Source organism: Salarias fasciatus, chromosome 22, assembly GCF_902148845.1.
Source record: "Salarias fasciatus chromosome 22, fSalaFa1.1, whole genome shotgun sequence".
NCBI classification, from domain to species: domain Eukaryota; kingdom Metazoa; phylum Chordata; class Actinopteri; order Blenniiformes; family Blenniidae; genus Salarias; species Salarias fasciatus.
The window spans coordinates 31,602,902-31,618,984 of NC_043765.1; the positions used below are offsets into that span (position 1 = coordinate 31,602,902).

The 16,083-nt window shown below is 46.2% G+C and overlaps 3 non-coding genes across 3 annotated transcripts; 2 read left to right on the top strand and 1 right to left on the bottom strand.

Moving 5' to 3' along the window:
- The first annotated feature begins 8,578 nt into the window (after positions 1-8,578).
- Positions 8,579-8,652, top strand: trnai-aau (transfer RNA isoleucine (anticodon AAU)). The gene has a single exon. It is a non-coding gene; the product is annotated as a tRNA-Ile (tRNA).
- A 758-nt stretch (positions 8,653-9,410) lies between these two features.
- Positions 9,411-9,483, top strand: trnar-ucg (transfer RNA arginine (anticodon UCG)). Its single transcript has one exon. It is a non-coding gene; the product is annotated as a tRNA-Arg (tRNA).
- Positions 9,484-11,829: 2,346 nt separating this feature from the next.
- Positions 11,830-11,902, bottom strand: trnar-ucg (transfer RNA arginine (anticodon UCG)). Its single transcript has one exon. It is a non-coding gene; the product is annotated as a tRNA-Arg (tRNA).
- Positions 11,903-16,083: the final 4,181 nt, after the last annotated feature.

A 16,083-nucleotide genomic window follows, 5' to 3' on the forward strand; every position in this document is an offset into this window, starting at 1 on the left:
TGGAAACAAAAGAAAAACTCACAAAACTAACAGCTCCAAATGGCAGAGGAAGAGAAAGAGAGGCGTCATCTTCTTCTCTCTTCCCTTCAGTCCTCGTCTGTTCATATGCTTTGCAGACGGTGCACCTTCGTTCCCACCAGCACCCCCCAAAGAGGGTGGGGCAGCAAAGGATTATGGGACGCTGCTTTATTTAGGACTTCATTTCCAAATGTGGTGAAGTTATGTTTCTGTAACTTTCTCGTCACCTGCTGTTGTCAGGAAGGGTCCAGGTGAAAGGTCGCGGGGTCAGCTGAGACTCCTGATGTGTTCTGGAGTCGCCTCCTCTCGCTCTGGCTCAGCCGGCGAGCTCACAGCCGTCTGGAGAGGCCTCCGGCTCACGGCTGGATGGAAGGAAGCACTCAAAACGGCGCAAAGCGAGGCTGGAAGAGACTCAGAGAACGTGCACTGAGGCGCCGAGTCAAGTTCTACGCTGATGATACACTAATGAAAGAATTTCAGTTTTAAAGAACGCCTGTTTGAAACCAGCTGTTGGACGCAGAGTGCTCAGTAAAGCGGTCAGGACGGAATCCGGTCGAAGGTTCTGCAACCTTCACCACCGCAAGAGCCGTTTCAGTGCAGCAGTTCTGGAGCCAGGAAGAACATTTAACCTTGAAACTGAGGCGAATGCAGCTCTGGAAGATTCACAAAACATAAAAATAAAAAATCTTATGATGTATTCATGAAGTTATGATTCAGAGTAGTGAACATTTGATCAAATGTATCTACTTTTGTACCTGATTTTAACGGTTTGGCTCCTATTTTCAAGTGTTTTTTGTAGACAGTTTTGACATTTTAGCTGTTTAAACCATTTTACCTCCTTTACAGCGGTTCTGCTTGCTTCTGTCCAACCATGTTTATGTTCTTCTCTTAGAAATTCTGTTAGATTTTATTTTTTTTTTGACGTTTTATCACTTTGTCCCTCATTTCTTGTGGTTTTCGCTATTTTTCCCAATTTTATTTGTACTTTTTTTGAATCATTTTTGAACCAAGAGTAACGAATCATTTTGAACAGTGTGTAACGGTGTGTAACTACAATGAAAATAAATTCAGTGTTTATTCACATGTTGCATTCTGGAAGCTTGGTGGAGCTGCAGAGGGGCTGAAGAGCCACATGTGGCTCCGGAGCCGCAGGTTGAACACCCCCGATAGAGTGGGAAAAAATCAAAGTGTGATTAATTTCATTGGCACAGTTCTGGTAAAGAAATTACAACTTCAGGTTTAGGGACTTAGAAACAACAGTTTTCTGTTCAAACGCTGCCGGTTCAGCCAATCGGCTCAGAGGATCGGCCCGCAGGAAACACTGCGAGAGAAGAACCTGCAGCTTTGAACAAGCGCCGCCTGCTGTGGAACAGTGAGAGGAGAGGTTCAGACGGACTGAGGGAACCGCCAGACTCAACCGCCCCGGTCCGGCACTGCAGCCGTCCCATCATGCTCTCTGGCAGTGAGCGGGAGACGAAGACGTTTCACTCTGATCAGACGTTTCCATCCCTCCAGTCAGTGTGTGTGTGTGTGTGTGTGTGTGTGTGTGTGTGTGTGTGTGTGCCTCAGTCTGCTGGCCCCTGCACCGGGTCCAGGTCCAGACCGGGACCTCTGCCGTCGCTTTAAGTCTGAGGATCGTTCTTCAAGGTGCAGGTGAACGAGGGGCTGACGGAGAGGCGGTGTGAGCGGCATGACAAGTGGGAGGAGAAGAGGAGCCGAGGCTTCTGGGAGTCACGTTCAGTCAGAACAAAGGCGCAGAGTCGGGGAAGAAGCGGCTTTGAATCAGATGAAACAGGAAGCGGAGCCGCCTCAGGAAGCTCAGCTCCCAGCATGCAACCTGCCGATCACAGCCTCAATCACAGCCTCCCCTGGAGAGCCACGCGCTCGCTTCATGACCGGGACGCCGCCGCACCCTCCAGAGGGCTGCTAGCATGTGAGCTTCCCCAAGATCCCGCGTCAACATTTCTGTGTCTTAAAAAGCTGAAACAAGGCCCAGAAACAAAAAAAACAAAACAATAATAATAATAAAAGGCCCCAGCTTCACTGTTTCTGCAGCTTCATGTCGGGAACGTTCCGCTTCTGTGGAGTTGGTAGTTGAATGCTACCAGTCCGCATGTGTTCAGGGGGCGGGGCTTAGCCGGAGGTCATTTGGAGGTGGCGTTGTGTCTGCCGGCCCAACACGTGCAGGGGTGTTCAACCTGCGGCTCTGGAGCCACATGTGGCTCTTCAGGCCCTCTGTAGCGGCTCCATGAAGCTTCACAACACGAAACGTGAATAAACATTTCACGAATTTTATTATAGTGACCACGGGACGATTACAAACGTTTTGTGACTCTTGCTTCAGAAAGTATTCAAAAAAAGGTACAAGCAAAATCTGGAGAAAAAGCAAAAACCACAGGAAATAAGAAAAATTAGAGTGTCTTAAAAGCTGGAAATGTCTAGATTTCTAAAAGAAAAAAAAGAACATTCTTAGAGAAAAACATGCAAACCTGATGAAAAGGAGGTAAAATGGCTAAAAGAGCTAACATTTCAAAATTGGCAACAAAAAAAGCTTAAAAACAGAAACAAAACTGGTAAAATCAGGTGTCAAAAACTGATTAAATGTGTTTAAAGGTTCACTATTTTGAACTGTAGTTAAAACTTCATGAATGTATCAAAAGATCCAGTTTTTATAAGTGAATCAAAACTACGTATGAATCTTCAGGAGCTGCATTCGAATTAGTGGAAACTCACAGTTATGGCTCTTCGGGTCAGAAAGGTTGCAGAACCCTGCTGATAACTGCATGTTATCAGCTGTTTGGGGCTGCAGGCGTAAAAAACTGTTGTTGTGTCCTTGGGCAAGACACTTCACCCACCTTCCCTAAGTATGAAAGTTGTGAGAGTGAATGGTTGGTGGTGGTCGGAGGTGCAGATTGGCAGCCTCGCTTCCGTCAGTCTGCCCCAGGACAGCTGTGGCTACAGCGGTAGCTTACCACCACCCAGTATGGAGAGAATGAATAATGCAATGTAAAGCGCTGTATAAAATGCATTATTAGGGGGCCAAGCCACGGATGGCCAGGGAATTCCCAGCCAGCTGTGCTGGGAACCCTATTGTAATTGATAGGGTTTTTATTATTATTTTTATTTTTCCGTATGTAAAAGTCCCGCTGCAGCCCAAACCGTACATGGGAGGGCGGTGCAACTTGGTGGCTTGGTCCCAAACCATGGTCCGACGGAGGACGCAAAAAATCAAAATAATCCACCACCAGGTGGCGCTATAGGCCACATAAATGGATTTTGGGCTATAACTCCCACACCGTATGTCGCACATTCAAAAAACTCATATCCTCAGATTCCCTGAGAAGAACTGAATCACCTGGGCTAGGCCACGCCCATTTCCGCCTATAATTTTTTTTCGCTAGATCGTTAAAACTGAAAAACATACTTTTCCGAACTCTGTCTAGGGGCTTTGTCCGATCCACGTGAAAATCTGCACATAAAGTCTTCAGTATGGTCTGACACAAAGTTATCAAAAGAATTTTGCTACGTTGAAATATGCGCAACGTGGGCTTGACTAAACTTTGCCAGCGAGCTAGCTAAACACAAAGTTTCACTTATCTTGGTCATAATAAATGCTAACACCACCAAACTTCAGATCCTTGGTTACAATGTGACTGTGGGTCTATCAGCCCATTTTGGTGAACATTGGCCACTAGGTGGCGCTATAACTCATGAAAACGCATTTTGACCCGTAATTTTTACATTTTAAATCACATCTTCTTAAACTTGATATCGACATGTTCCCTGAGCACAGTGGCATCACGGGACATGCTACTAAATCACTAAAAAGAGGGGAATAAACAGACATAGTTCATGTTAGGGGTAGTAACCAATAAAGGTGTAGTAACCAACAGATGCCACATGGTGGAGTTCACTGTTTGCAAGCAGTGTCTGTGGTGAAAGCAGGCTTTGTCTGTGTGAACTGAGAGATTGCAAATGAACAACTTCATGAATCTTTTTGTGACAAAGAAGTATCTGGTCCAATAGACTCTATTCACAAATCAACCACTTCCTGAACTTCAGGAGGCTCCTTGTTTCCTGTCTTTCGTGACAGGATGAGCTGATTAATACAGGTGTGTCTGAAGTTGTTATAGAGGTCAGACACACCAACATTAATCGGATTGTCCTATCATGAAAGAAAGGAAAGAAGGAAAATCCTGAAGTTCAGGAAGGGGTGAAGTTGTGTATAGAGTACATCACTCTATCAGAGGAAAATCAGAGTTGTAGAAATGACTGGAAAGTCAAGAGAGCCATGACATTATATTCTTTACAAGTGCATGTAACACTCTGACCTCAACTGTATTGTGTTTACAATGTCATACTGTCTTTTTTCACTGACAGTATTAAAAACAGCCTGTGTGTCTACTCAGTGACCTGACATGACTAAAACCAAGCAGCAACTCATGGTAGGAACTTGGTGTCTGAAAGACGGACGGAAACGGCATGATCTCTGAGTAATTTACTCTTTTCAAAGCAGTGTGGGCTATAACTCCCACGCCATATGTCGCACATGCCAAAACCTTACATTCTCTAATTCCCTGAATTGCACTGAATCATTTGGGCTAGGCCACGCCCATTTATGTCTTTAGTTGTTTTCGCTAAATAGCAAAAACCAAAAAACATACTTTTCCGAACTCCGTCTCGGGGCTTTGTCCGATCTGCATGAAAAGCAGCAGATAAAGTCTTCAGTAGGGTCTGACCTTACGTTATCAAAAGAATTTTGCTACGACAAAATATGCGCAAACTGTTCTTGACTAACGTTTGCCAGCTAGCTAGCTAAAGACACGGCTTCACAGATCTTGGTCATAATGAATGTGAACACCACCAGACTTGAGATGCTTGGTTGCCATATGACTGTGGGTCTATCAGCCCATTTTGGTGAACATTGGCCACTAGGTGACCCTATAACTCATGAAAATGCATTTTGACCTGTAATTTTTACTGTTCAAATCACATCTTCTTAAACTTGATGTCGACATGTTTCCTTAGCACAGTGGCATCATGGGACACAGTGCACGCCCACTTCTGTTACTGAATCACTAAAAAAAGGGTAATAAACAGGCATAGTTCATTTAGGGGTATAACCAGTAAAGGTGTAGTAACCAACAGTCGCCACATGGTGGAGTTTGTTGTTTGTGAGCAGTGTCTGTGGTGAAAGCAGGCTTTCTCTGTGTGAACTGAGAGATTGCAAATGAACAACTTCATGAATCTTTTTGTGACAAAGAAGTATCTGGTCCAATAGGCTCTATTCACAACTCAACCACTTCCTGAACTTCAGGAGGCCCCTGGTTTACTGTCTTTCGTGATAGGATGAGCTGATTAATACAGGTGTGTCTGAAGTTGTTACAGAGGTCAGACACACCTGCATTAATCAGCTTGACCTATCATGGAAGACAGGAAACAAGGAAAATCCTGAAGTTCAGGAAGGGGTGAAGTTGTGCATAGAGTCCATCACTCCATCAGAGGAAAATCAGAGTTGTAGAAATGACTGGAAAGTCAAGAGAGCCATGACATTATATTCTTTACAAGTACATGTAACACTCTGACCTCAACTGTATTGTGTTTACAATGTCATACTGTCTTTTTTCACTGACAACGTTAAAACCAAGCTGTGTGTCTACTCAGTGACCTGACATGACTAAAACCAAGCAGCAGCTCATAGTAGGAACTTGGTGTCTGAAAGACGGACGGAAACGGCATGATCTCTGAGTAATTTACTCTTTTCAAAGCAGTTTCTGTATGGTTTAAACATCAGAGTTCTCAACACTGAACTCACTTCACTTCTGTCTGATTCAGCCAGAGGCTGTGCGTTAACTTTGGTCAAAATTGGTGAAAAGGGGGGCGCAGCAAACAGAGACATCAAGTGACGTGAAAGTTGATCAGATTTGCACTGCGTATGGTGAGCGTGACGTGGGCCTTGCTGGTGGGGGTTAGACGTCGGCTCGTGTCCCGACGCCCGCCCCGAGCCCGGGGTCCCTCGTGGCGAGCTTCTGAGGGCTCCGCTGAGTCCGGGGTCCGAGTCGCGCGGGAGGCTTGGCCCCCTATGAGCACTGCTTGCAGTTCTAGTTATTATTATTATTATGTTCTCCATCAGGGGCCTCGGGTCTGGGGAACACAGGGTTTGGTGTTGAAGGAGAAGCTGCTGAAGCGGTGACGTGTTGTGATCGTATGAAAACACCGGCAGTGAGAGCAGCGAGACCCAGAGGCCTGACAGGAAGGGACGAGGACGGACACGGCTGATTGGCTTCCTGTCTCTGAGACGGACGCTTCCTGTCTTTCACACTGAATTAGTCTTGGCGGGCAGCCAGGTTCAAACCTTCAGCGCTCCGCCAGGATAAACCTGCACTAATCAGTACGCTGTAGCAACACACACACTCACACACACACACACACCATGCTTGGTTAGAATCTGTGTTGCTTTAACTTCTCTTGTTAATAAATTTTAATTTTGGAATTATTACTTATTGTTTAATTAAAGTTACACAAAGATGATTTTACATATCAGACATGTTTAATAACTGTTATATTATTGTTACCTTCTAAACTAAAGAATACACCCATTCCAGACATGGGAGATCTGAAGCTCTGGTTAGTGTTATTATTACCGTAAATCCTCTAATAGCAGGCGGGGCTTTTATTTCTCTCAGCTGTAGCGGCACCAGGCTTTTAATGCAAGGAGGCATGTATAAGAGAGAGGCTTGTATTTTAAAATTTTCAGGAAGAGCAGAAAGATCTTTTGTGTAAGTTTGAACCCAGTACAATGTACTGAGCTCATTTATTGAAAACAAGTATCAAACCGTACTAAAACAGTGATAAACAGTAGTGCCGTTTAGAGCTGGGGAATATATCGAATTAATTCGAATACTTCGATTTTATTTTTTCAATCGATGTGAAAAAAAATTAAATCTCAACATCGAGTTTAATGTTTTCTGCATAGATTGTGTATGAATGGACAGACCTTTCCTGACGTCACCCACAGAGTCCCCAACCGCCGCTCTGAAGACTTCGGCGAGTCCAGCAGGACGTCTCCACATTGAACGTTTGAAACCCGATGTAAATGTGATTGGTCCCGCCCGTCACGTGACCGCATCACGTGGACAGTGGAGGCGCTGTGATAGGACCATTTATGCAAAACTTCAACTCGTAATATAAAATCAGCAGATGATTTATGTGAAAATCAGAGTCTGGTGAAGCAGCAGGTTCTAGAACCAGAGACAGAGACCAGAACCTGTCCTGAAACCGGAGCTTTATATGTCTCTTTTCACTCTGAAAATCGGCATTTTTGAATGGCTTCCAATGGGACCGGGGCTCTTTTTGAAACCAGCATCATCGCCCCCTGCTGGAATTTCCCCAGAATTACAGCTTTTTTGCACTTCCGCATTATCTTCATGTTTTATGAGCGGAGGCTGGCGCCTGGTTTTCTGTCGATCCGCCATTTTTACTGGACGCGTGTAATACACACAGTCGCCACACCAGGAGGACTGGCGCTGTAGCACAGATTACTATCAGTACAGCACTGTAGCTCTTCACAGAAAAAAAAGAAAAGATAAAAAAAACAGGCTAATATTTGGAGGTGGCTTTTATGAGTTTTCTTCAAAGACGCACCCGGTCATTAAAGGAGACGGTTTTAATGGAATACAGGTCTTTATTAGAGGATTTGCTCTGTTTTTTTTTTAAGTTTGTAGGTGGCGCTGTGGATCCATTTAGCCCCCATCAATGTCTGAATCCAGTGAAATATATAAACTTTCACCACGCCTGGCTGCTGTGCCAGATTTAATGAGTTTTAAAGCCTCCAGACGGCGGCGTAGCAGACGGACGTTAGCCCCGCCCTCAGAGAACCAACCACGTTCTCAGGATGTCGTCACCAAGGCTTCAAGTTCTTCTTTCCAAGTCTGAGGCTGCTTGGATCAGCCAGCTTAGATTTATGGCTTTCAATAAAAAAACAGTGATTTTGTTTTGCTGATAGGCGGACGTGTTCAGGGCTGCATCTTCACGGATCCTGAGCAGTTTGGTGGAGAGAGGACAATGGAAAAGGCTCCAACATGAAAACTCAGCTGCTCCGCTGTCGGCCTGCTGTCAAAACTCAGGATTCTCCACAGTGTTCTTCATCCATGGCTTTTCATGGCCTCCACCAGCTTTCACGCTGATCGGATCAAACGATCTCTATCTAAACGATGTTCCTATGAATGTGTTCAGGACTGGGTCTTCATGAATCCTGGTGACTTTGGGGAAGTTTGGTCAATACAGTGAAGTTACAGCTGTTTTAGTTTCACTAGGTTTTTTTTTTTTTTTTCTTTGCGAAACCCCACAATTTGTGGCCCTGCTGAGACCACGGCGTTCCATGATCAATAATCGATGCCTTCAAACAATTTTCATAAACCTTCAGATTGATAGGATGAAACCTGTAGGCCGAGATAGAGCTGGACCGATGCATGGTTTTCACCATGTCTGACAAATTTTCAAATTCAACTTGAAATGTAGCTTTCATAGATCCATCTGGGACGTCCCGCTCAATGTGGTTGGCCGGTTAGCTCAGCTGGTCAGAGCGTGGTGCTAATAACGCCAAGGTCATGGGTTCAACCCCCATACTGGCCATTGGACTGCTGATTGTGTGTCTGACGTAACTGGAAGTCGGGAAAGTTCTGCTTCTTATTAGATAGAATGAGGAGCAAATTCAAAAACAAGCAGTGTTTGGTCCTCCCACCTCACCGTGGCGTGGAGCAATCGGTTCAAACCTGGGTGCGATTTTTGACGCTGCTGAATCAGCCTCAGTGTTGAGCAGCTGTTGAATTTTGTTTAGATTTTTCAGATCTGATCAGTGTTGAAACCACAGCCTCATTTCAACTTTTCAACAATGAATCAAGTCGGTTTTGGTTTATATTTTGCAAATCTAGTCGACAGTGACTATAAAGTTCTGCTTTCAACATAGTTTGACACGTAAATACTGCTGAATTATCCATGTGAACAGTAGAAAACCAGTAAATAAAACCTTTTATCACCACTAAAGCCAGATGTGTGACCTTGTCCATTAGGCCATGGGGTCCCACCGGGCCCAGAGCCCAAGAGCCGGCCCCCCACCCACTCTGGTATGATTTACCCATACCCAGGTGAACCGGCCCCCACGGGCGGCCACCAGCGGCCCCCCAGCATTCCGGCCATGTACCCCTGGAGCCAGGGTATCACACCCCCCCAAACCAGTAGGACAGTTGAATAAAGTGCCTGAAACAGTTTTAGAGACTCTGAACTCAATGGAGGGCTTTGTTTACATGTGTGAAAGGTGAGCTTTACCTGAAGTACCTGAACCAGGGACGTGAGGTCACTTCTTCCTGGATGACTTCATGTCACTGTCATGTGACCACGTGGCCTAATGGACAAGGCGTCTGACTTCGGATCAGAAGATTGAGGGTTCGAGTCCCTTCGTGGTTGAAAAGGAAGCTCATCTGTGTTGAACTGTGCCTGTGGTCTCTATGGTCCCTTGAAGGGGGCAGCTGGCTGTACTGCCACAGGTGAGGACTCTCTCTATGAAGAAGAGACTTCTTGGTGTTGAGTTTGAGGTGGTTGTCACTGCACCAGGCCACCAGTGCTGCGACCTCCACCCTGTATGGTCCCACATAACTACTTTTAACGGTTGTATCATCTGTTAATGAGGGTGTTGGAGCCATGAGAAGCAGCACAGTCAGAAGTCAGTCAGCACACAGCCTTGAGGAACTGAGGACAGTGGAGGAGGTGGAGTTTCCCATCCTGACGTTTGAAATCTGACTGCTAGTCAGAAAGTCCCTGATCCGCAGACAGAGAGAGGGTCTAAGCTGTGGAGTCTGCAGGTGTTGATGAGTCTGCCGGGGCTGATGGAGCTAAATTCTGAGCTGAAGCCACCAGACAGCATCCTGATAGATGTGCTAGAGCTTTCAATGTGACTGAGAGCAGTTGGTTAAAGATGTGAGTCAGTACTGCAGCAGGCTGATTTCAGTCCCCTCCCTGGTGCTCCATCTGGTCCTGGGGCTTTCCTGGTACCGATGCCACGCAGGACTCACAGGACCTGGTGCTGTTGGATGGTGGAGGGCTGATCATGCTGTGATGCTGTCAGCTGAGGGGCTTCTGTCTGTTTGTTGTCCTCCTCAAAAAGGAGAAAAAGATGTGAAGCTGGCCTGGGAGAGGAGCAGCGGAGGAGGCAGGGCTGCTGTGGCGTTGTTTTTATTCAGTATAGTCTGTATTTCTTTCTACATGGAGTGGGGATTCTTCTTCCTGAAGTTGGCCTTGATTTGCTGTCTGTACTTTTGTTTAAGCATTGATGCCTCTGGTCCGGTCCTCTCTAGCCCCCCTAGAGCCTTCCCTCTGGTCCGGTCCTCTCTAGCCCCCCTGGAGCCTTCCCTCTGGTCCGGTCCTCTCTAGCCCCCCTGGAGCCTTCCCTCTGGTTTGGTCCTCTCTAGCCCCCCTGGAGCCTTCCCTCTGGTCCGGTCCTCTCTAGCCCCCCTGGAGCCTTCCCTCTGGTCCGGTCCTCTCTAGCCCCCCTGGAGCCTTCCCTCTGGTCCGGTCCTCTCTAGCCCCCCTGGAGCCTTCCCTCTGGTCCGGTCCTCTCTAGCCCCCCTGGAGCCTTCCCTCTGGTCCGGTCCTCTCTAGCCCCCCTGGAGCCTTCCCTCTGGTCCGGTCCTCTCTGGCCCCCCTGCAGCCCTCCTGTCTCTTGGCCTCAGTGCTGAATCCCTGGCCTGGAGCACTGCTCTGATGTTGGAGTTAAAGCGGGGTTATCGTTGTAGCGTTCCTTCTGGGGCCCTTCATGGTGAGGACAGTTGGATGATGGGTCCACAACTGTAGGCGGTTCCCATCTCTTAAAGGCCGGGTCATTTCGGCTGAAACTCTAAATGTAGCCCCCCCCCCCCCCCCCCCCCCCCCCCCCCCCCCCCCCCCCCCCCCCCCCCCCCCCCCCCCCCTGCTGATTGATGACTTTTCTATTCAAATGATAGTTCACAACATTTATTTGAACCGAAACACTTTCCTTTGGGTAAACAGTAAACAACTGACTGCAAACAAAGAAAATTCGCCAAAATAAAAGCATTGCAATCATCCTCGTCAAATAATGGTTATTTATTTACTCTCCCAGCAAATTATGACTTTTTTTCAACGATGTTAGAAGTAATAAATGAATGAAAACAGGAATGATTTCCTCAAGAACAACATTTGAGACCTACTAAAGATTAAAGGTAAACGCTATAATCATCAGCATATCAGGTCATTCCTTTGAGGCCGAGCTCCTCCTTTAAAGTGTTGCTTATTGTCACTGAAATAACTGCAGCTGTCCGCTCTGTGATCTTGGGATTGTCATGACGTCAGCGGGAGCTGCTCTGGACTTCGCCGTTACCAGAGCACGGTGGACTCGTCCATCTTCAACGGCATGTCTCAGATTTGAGAATTCAAGTCATTCTGTGGTTCAACAAAGTCCATTTGTCTCATTTGTGGAGCACCATGATGGAGACTCACCACGGTTTCACCAAACTTCCACATAACCTCTGCTGCTTTGCTAAAACAGCAGACGGAATTAGAAAACAGAAATTTTGTCAAAGCCTTAATCTTTTGTGAGCATCTGAGGTGTCAGTGTCCTGGCTCTCCATGGCCTCCTGTCCCACCTGTTAGCTGGTTTGTGCTTGAAGTTGTAAGTTTGCATGTTGACTTCAGGGACAATGGCAAATTAAACCAAAGCAGTGAATCATCAGTTGCATTGCGTATTGAATTCAGGAAGAATCTCCTTAACACAACTTCACAAACAAGATTCCAGCGAGCTGACCACGAAGGGACTCGAACCCTCAATCTTCTGATCCGAAGTCAGACGCCTTGTCCATTAGGCCACGTGGTCACATTTCAGTGATACTCCAGACACCAAAAAGCCAAAAAGTGATAAGCTCACATCCTTGCCAATTCAAGAACAAAAGAAAGTAAACTTTTTAAACAGGTAAACACGGTTCTCTATCTGCAAACAGCGTTACAGTGATTTTAGTTTATCGATTGCAGTCCTTGACTTTGTTTTCGGTGAGTTATTTAGCAAATCTGATTGAGGTGGTGAACTGTGAAAACTTCCAAAAAGATCTTCACATTAAAACCCAAAGAAAGACACAAAGGTTGGCGGCTGACTCACAGTTTTGTCATTCACGACTCTGTGATCCAAGGTTCAGGTTGCAAATCAATCGTACAAATGTAAAGATCACATGACACTCCAGCGCCATCCAGCAGGGGCGAACAAATAAAAGAGGCCTTGACTGTCACTTCTTTGAGACCGGGGCGCAGAGGGCTCATGTCTGTCCTCATGCTGTTATTGGTAACATGATGGTGGGACATTATTGTCCATGTTGGAGGAGTTACTGAAGGAGCAACAGGCAGCGGGGGTTGGCTGGTGGTGGCGTCACACGCCAACCTGAGTGAAGCCGTGGAGCTTCACGGACCTGTGCCAGGGACAGAGGACGGAAATGGACGACAAGGATGAGGCAACCACAAAAAGCCAGAACGGGTAAACTTCAGATGTTCTGGGGTTGAAGCGTCCTGTTGGTCATCGAAATGGTAACTTGTTCATCTGTAGGCCTTACAATCAATTCTCAACAGAGACACTCTCAAATGTTGTTGTGTAAAAATCTTCTTCAACCGTCATGCGTGACAGTCCTTTTGGACGCCTCGGTAGACACACGGACCGTACGCCCTCCTCCCACCGAGCTACCATGACGCTTCCTTTATTCCTCTTCAGACAAAATTAACAAACTTAGGAACTCATCTTGATTATGTTTTGGTTGGGATCCTGCTTTGGTTTTGATTCCACATGTGAGTCAGAAAATTCAGTGTTCGAGTCCCTTTGTGTTTGGAAAAGTGCCTTCATCTCGCTTGTAAAGAACTATCGGGGGGCAGCGCCGGTTTCACCACGTTTCGACACCGGTCATGCTAACATAGCAGATGGAATTACAGTCATTCTGTCACAAACTTGATCTTTTGATAATGTCTGAAGTTTCCATTGCCGGTTTTCTGTGGTGCTGCAACCATGTTGCCGTCTTTGACCCTGTGTTCATCTGCTGTCCTTTAACCTCCTTCCTGTTGCCTCGGTCGCTCATCGGTTTAGCTGGATTGAATAATTTACAGTCAGCTGTTATTCGGCCATTATTAGGTCCCACAATGCAACAGCATCGTCCAAAACGTGGCGACGGCTCATCCTGGCGGCCTGCCAGGAGCATGAAGACATTCAAGAAGTTCACTTTTCAGACATGTAAATCCTGTCCTGTATTGTCCTGTAAACGTTTTTAATCCAGTTGATCGATGGTAACGTTGACTTTGACATTGTTTCCTCCACCTTCCGACATGATCAGTCAGTGTTTTTCACTCCCTTCAGAAGCTCCGGTAGGAAGAGCAGCCGTCCAGCGCCGAGCCAAACTAAACGCCGTTATCACGCGGCGCTCCGCTGTCGCTGTGCAGACTCCAGGCGGCCGGCGGCCTCCTCGACCCGCCGTTCCCTCCGAAACCAGAAGAAACAACATTTAGAGATTATGTAAGGTTGGAGGGGAGCCTGGGATCAGGATCCGTATCAGTGAGCAGCACACTGGCCCAGTTATGTAACCGTTTAATACTCAGAGAGGAAATGCTGCGTCTGAACAGGGAAACACACAGTTCCCCTCATCAGATCCACTCTGGATCAGAACACATGAAGGATCTGGTCTCCTCAGTGCCCCTCCTCCTCATAATGACTTTAAACGTCCTACTTTTTGACTTGCTCATAAATTGCATTGCTCAGAAGCACAGAGGAGCTCGACGTGCTCGGCTTCACGAACAGTTCACACACTTCATGTTTTCACTGAGGAGTGCTGAAAGAGAAAGAATCTGAACATTTCAAACCACTTTTGGGAGAAATAACTTTTTAAAACCATTCCTCCTCTCTGAGCTGTTTCTATTCTGCTGCATGCTCACGGACCACAGCTTCTGCTGGACCACTTTCAGCTCCACGTGAGCCACAAAAGCTAAAGTCAGTGAATTTAAAGTGTTCACTCTGGACCTTTTTCTGGAGAAGTCCTGAAGTCCTGCCGGACTCCTGGGACCAGAACTACACAGTGCTAACCCGGGTTTCTGTTCCATGAAGCAGGCTAAACTCCTACTGGGGAAACTACCAGGCTAACTTCTTCTGAACAGCTAACCAGCTCCGGAGCAGGCTATGTTCTGGATCAGAGACCAGCTCCGGAGCAGGCTATGTTCTGGATCAGAGACTAGAGTGTATAAATAAAATAGAAGATTCTGATTGGTGGATGAAGAGACAGATTTGTTTTTTTGTTAACTGACGACTGATAGACTAATCAATTGATTGGTTGATTGATGTGTAGTTTTATGTAAATGAGTATGTTTAATAAGTTTAACCGTCAAGAGTAGTACTGTGACATAGAGTCCAATATTTAGTCAAGTTAAAAAAATTTAAAAAAAACTCCTCCCAGGTTTGGTGGCTTGTTTTCTTCTTTGTTGTTTTTCCTTGTTTAGTTTGTTTATTCAAATGAATTTGATGTTTGGAATTGCCTTCTGAAGCTGGTTCAGCGTTGACTTGTGTTTTCCATCCTCAGGGCCTCTCGGTGGTGCTGTGTCTGGAACCAGCTGATGGATGCAGGGAACCAGGATGGCATCATTTAATGGTCGCGCCGCAGATTTGATGTGATTCATTCTGAGCCGCGAGGCAGCACATCATGAGTTATGTAATCTCACTGAAAGGGTTTTTACATTTCTGTACATGTTTTCACTCCATCCATCGATACTACAGCTCAGAGAGGTTACAGCCTTTCTACGCTGGTTAGGGCCGAGCAGGGACGGACAACAGACCAGGAACAGACCAGGAACAAGAACACCAAGAAGCAATGGGCCAGGAACAGAAAACAGACCAACAAACACACCAGGAACAAAACAGTCGCTAAACTGGGAACAAACCAACAAACAGAACAGGAACAGCAGGGTCTGTAGAAGGTGACAACCAACAATCATTCCTCTGTTCCGTTTCTAAATCCGTGGGTTTACATGGGACTTTTTATTCCTCTATAAATCCGAATAAAGGCTCATTCTGCTGTAAGTCTAAAATGATCATGGAAGCACCTGAAAACTTTTTTCAGAATTAAGTTTGAATCTGAATAGACTGGGGGGGTTATTCTGCTCTGGAAGCGAAATTATACGTAAAATAAGCAGAACTTCATTCGGCTCGTTCTGCTCCGTCATGATGACGCAATATTCCAAGATGGCGGGCCCGAGTTCGACTCGTATGGAGACAATTTATTTATTTATTTAACGGCAGTTTCAGGAGAACTGGACATAATGAAAGGAGCAGATGAACGGGAGCAGAACAACGAGGACATTTTCAAAGCTGCAGCGTCAAAGTTAATCCAGAGAGAAAGACGAGAAAAACATTTACTTCCTGGAGACGTCGCTACGTCACGGCCGCACCGTCCAATCAGAACGCTGCACAGACCCCGACGTGAGAGAGGAGCTGATCCTCCGGTTTTCCCAGGTAAACACTAAGATCATGAATATAATCCTGAATTACTTGATTCAGAATAAACCAATTCCGAAGTTAAAAACACCCTGAACCACAGTCAGTGTAGCTTTAAAAATGTAAAACCAAAGCTCCAGCTGACTGTTGACTTTTGGCTGTAGTTTAAACTCCGTCACAAAGTCCAGTCGCTCTGCTTGCTTCCATGACAGTAAAGTTCAGATACATGTTTTCCCTCAGTGGAAAACTTTCAGCCGTCAGTTTTCTTTCCACAGGGGTCAAAGTGACGCTCGGTTCCAATAAACAATCCCAACATCTGAGCTTTCCCTGAAACTTCACAGGAGATTTGAGTGTTTACACAGAGATAAAAGCTATCCAGAGGTCTGGATTACATAAGTTCAAGTCCAGGCTGCTCTCTGGATGTTTGCTCTCGTTAGCATCACATGCTGGACGGGGAAAGTAAACACAGTAACCAGGCCTGGACGGAGTCCTGCCGAGGCTCTCAGGCTCTGGCCAGTCACCAGTTGGATGTTTTGTCAGTCCTAACA